This window comes from Nicotiana tabacum, chromosome 18 (assembly GCF_000715075.1).
Source record: "Nicotiana tabacum cultivar K326 chromosome 18, ASM71507v2, whole genome shotgun sequence".
Taxonomy (NCBI): Eukaryota; Viridiplantae; Streptophyta; class Magnoliopsida; order Solanales; family Solanaceae; genus Nicotiana; species Nicotiana tabacum.
In genome coordinates, this window is record NC_134097.1 from 84,189,895 (window position 1) to 84,194,424 (window position 4,530).

A 4,530-nucleotide genomic window follows, 5' to 3' on the forward strand; every position below is an offset into this window, starting at 1 on the left:
GAAACCAAAGGCACCCTACTAAATTTTAGGCTTTTTTGTTGGGTTATGGTTACCAACTTATGCTTATCCTGGTACTTATTTGTAACTAGTTTTTGAACACGTGCGTTACATATGTATCACTTATCAATCAATACATAGCTTGTTCCCGAAAAGTAATATAGTAACTTATTAACTGCCTCCAAATTCTAGTATATTTTGAGTTTGAAATAGAACTTATGTATAGTATACAAAATGCTAATTGTAGTTATATTCTTATAATTATTTTATTAAGCACAAAAATATTATTGGTTGTATCTTATTTACTGATTTTATTATAAAGGATGCTCTTCATGATATCTAAGCTATTTTATTTAACCAGCGAACTATGCTAGGAAGATTATTTATCTTCCCAAGTAAGAACCGACCCCTATTCTTTTTCGAGAAAGTTGAACAACAATACAACCTAATATACTATATTGCACTTACATAGCTATGTTTTTAAATTTACAGCTGCATAACTCATTATCTTCTTGCAACAGTGTTTATACATCCGATATACAATATTATATAACAGTATACACTTTGATGATGTTGTATAATATTATATACAAAAACAGACTTTCGACTCTTACGAATTTCAACTCAAAAAAAAATATCATCAAATAGCTCAAACTTTCATCAAATAACTTTAATTTAGCCACAACTTTAAAATAACATCCAAAAAATCCTAATGTATCAATTTATCAAATTTTAACAAATTATAAAAAGCATTTGTAAGTTTTCAAGCTTTTTTAAAAATCTCAACAATGGAGTTATGAATTAATTTTTACTTCAACAATGGTGATGCCCAAGCAATTGCACGCGGCATGAGAAGAGCATTAAAATCAGATATTAATCAATCCTCTTTCGCTCCTCTTCTTTGAAACCTTTGAGTTATATATTTCATGCAGAGGTCTACAAATAAATGATAACAAAATATACAACACTCTATAATTTGAACGTGAACTATATCTACTTTAACTGATTCAAAAGAAAAAGAGAAAGAACGTCAGAATTTTCAGCATGAGAAGATAAAGATAGGATAGACATAACATTAAAATTAAAACACTGCAATGTTGTTTAGAATTAAAAAAAAAAGTACATGTATCCACATTCCACAACTATAATTGGTCAAAATAGCACGGGCTAGCCAGTTTTCGGACTGGTCATTCAAAAATAGCCAGCGTTTGCCAAGTCATTGAAAAATAGCCACTATTTTATTGCAATAGAGACCGGTCCAGTATAATATACTGGAGTTCCAGTATAATATATTGGAGTTCCAGTATATTTTGCTGGAGTTCCAGCAAAGTATACTGGAACTCCAAACTCCAGTATAATATACTGGAGTTCCAGTATACTTTGTTGGAACTCCAGTAAAGTAATATACTAGAGTTCCAGCAAAGTATACTGTAATTCCAGTATATTATGCTGGAGTACTTTCCAGATTTTGAACAGTATTTTCGTTCAGATTTATCTTTACATCAAAAGTGGCTAAATTTCGATAGCTTTTGAAATTGTGGCTATTTTTGAATGACCACTTATAAATCTGACTACTTTTTGAATTTTTCCCTTATAATTGTCAAAGTTTGACAACTTGAGCATGTAAAGGAAAGGGAAAATCTCACTTTATACCCATTAAGCCTAAACTATTTACCATTTAGTACCCAAGCCCAAACTATTTATTTTTCCAACTTATGCAGCCCAAACTATTTACCCCGCCTTAGCTATTTGCCTTCTCATTTGAAGTACAGAATGTTAAAAACATTCAGCTTCATTTTTGCAAGCTTACTGGTAGTGGACTTGAATGGATCTACTTCTTCTCAGTCAGATCAATGTTCATTAAGAGAGTCAACCTAAGCTATTGCTCTATCTCCTTTCCTTATGATTTTTGTGTATGTATGAAGAACCACCATTGTTGAGCTTAAAGACCCACCATTGTTGAGCTTGAAGCTCCTGAATTTGAATTTTTGTTTTGAAGATTTATTAATTGATTCGACGTGGGTGCTATAAAAAAATTACTTATTAACTGTCACGACCTAATTTCACTACAGGTCGTGATGGCGCCCAACACCATTGTCAGGCAGGCCAACGCGAAAATATTAGTGAGTTCTAGTTTTACTTTACTAAAATAGTTACAACAATTTCTTAATTTGAATTTAAAACAAGTGATAATTAGCAACGTACAATAATAATTATACAATCACAAAAGAATAGTCTACCAATGTGTGTGCCAAGACCTGGTGTCACAAGTATATGTGCATCTAGTAGAATATACAAAAGAATAAGTCTATCCTACTGTCTGAAATAGAATAGACAGCCAAAAGCAAAGAGAGACTCCATCATGCTGCTGAACGGCATAGGAAGGGAGCAGCTCACCATGGAATCTCGGACTATGATCAAGAATGTGCACCAGACTGGTAGCCAGATGTACCTGCCTCAGATCCTGTACAATTAAGTACAGAAGTGTAGTATGAGTACATAAACAATATGTACCCAGTAAGTATCCCGTCTAATCTCGAAGAAGTAGAGACGAGAGGTCGACTTGACACTTACTAGGGTCAAATAATATAAGAAAGTGTTCTGCTAAGCATGTATGTGACAAATAAATAACAATTTATAGCAAGAAGTGATAGGTCATTTCCTAGATAATATCGCAGTTAGCCATCTACATTTCAGGGCATTATACAAAGTTCAATTCACAGAAAATACCGAGCAACAAGCATGCGCAACTAGTGCCGAGGTCGTACAGCCCGATCCAACATAAAATAAAGTATGCACTGCCAGAGGGTCGAACGACGCGAACCATAGATGCATCTATTACCCCTCTCGCGAATCATATGTGCGACGTTGTCAAATATAATTAAACACAACAAACAGTCAGACAGGGATATATCAGGGAAAACAATTATTCAAAGAATGACAACTTCTCTTTAAAAGGTCAAAATATGAGGTTCCTCTTTATAATTTCATTTACCACATTCAACATGATTTAAGCAATCTATGCTGACCATAAAGTTACAAGAATATCACATAAAACATGCTTTTAGGTCCTAGACTATCCAGACTTAAGTATAGTAGTGGCTACGCACGGACTCTCATCACTTAGTGCGTACGTAGCCCCCGCATTTAGTGGCAATTTATTTAATTATTTCACCTATGGGGACAATTCCCTCTTACAAGGGTCGAAAGGAGACTCACCTTGCTCCGAAACGTACTTCCAATATCAAGAACGTGCTCAAACCCTGAATTTGGAGCCGAACGATCCAAAACTAATTAAACGAGGTAGGAACTAGTCAGTACAAGCTCACAAGTTTGCATTCTAACTATTAAAGTAATTTCTCAACCCTAAACACAAGTTTCCTAAAATTCGTCCCCGGGCTCACGTGCCCAGATTCTGGAAATTTTTGAAGAAAGTTGTTCTCTATAACCTAAGGATCAAGAATATATGATTTCTACTTTATTTCATAATAAATTTCGTGGTTAAATCTTATTTATATCAAAACCCTAGTTTTACTCTAATCCCATGATTTTTCGCTAATCTTTGTGTGTTAATCTACCCAAAACCCAAGTATTAAATTCAAAATAAGTAGGACTAACTTACCTCAAATGCTAGGTGAAAGTCTTCTCTCAAGAGCCCCAAAGTCGCCCAACTCATGAGTGGAAATGAGCCAAAAATGGCTAACACCCGCAATAAATGAAGGTCACTGCTTCAGTGATTTCCGCATCTGGGCCCACCACATCTGCGGAAAAGTGTCCGCTTCTGCGAAAATCCAGTTGGGCCGCTGGGCCACTTCTGCGGGGAGAAAATAGCTCTTGCGACTCCACTTCTGCAGCTTTGGACTTGGCCGCTTCTGCCAGAGCACAACCACTTCTGCGGTCTCGCGCCTGTGGCTGACCAACCGTAGGTGCGGTTGACGCTCGGGGACCCCAGGCCCCACCCGAACATACTAACAAGTTTAAAATCATAAAACAGACTCGTTTGAATCCTCAGAACGCCCGAAATAATGCTAAATCTAAGAATCACCCCCTAAAACCAACTGAATCAAACTTATGAACTTCAAGTTCTTCAATTTACTTCCAATGCGATGAAACACACTTATACTACTCGAATTGACACCAAATTTTGCGTGCAAGTCTTAAATGGCAATACGGAACTATTCCCGATCTTGGAACTCCATTCAGACCTTGATAACACAAAACCCGCTCCAAACCAAATATTTAAGAACTTCAAAATCCTTAAGGAATCAACTTTCACTATTAGGCATTAAAACGCTCTCGGGTCATCCAAAACCCGATCCGAATATATGCCCAAGTCCAAAATCATCATATGAACCTGTTGGAATCTTCAAATCCGAATTCCGAGGTCGTTTACTCAAAACGTTGATTGAAGTCAAACTTGGCCCTTTTAAGCCAACCTTGAGGAACCAAGTGTTCCGATTTCAACCCAAACTCTTCCAAATCCCGAACCAACCATTCCCGCAAGTCATAAATCAGTAAAAGCAAGTACGAAAA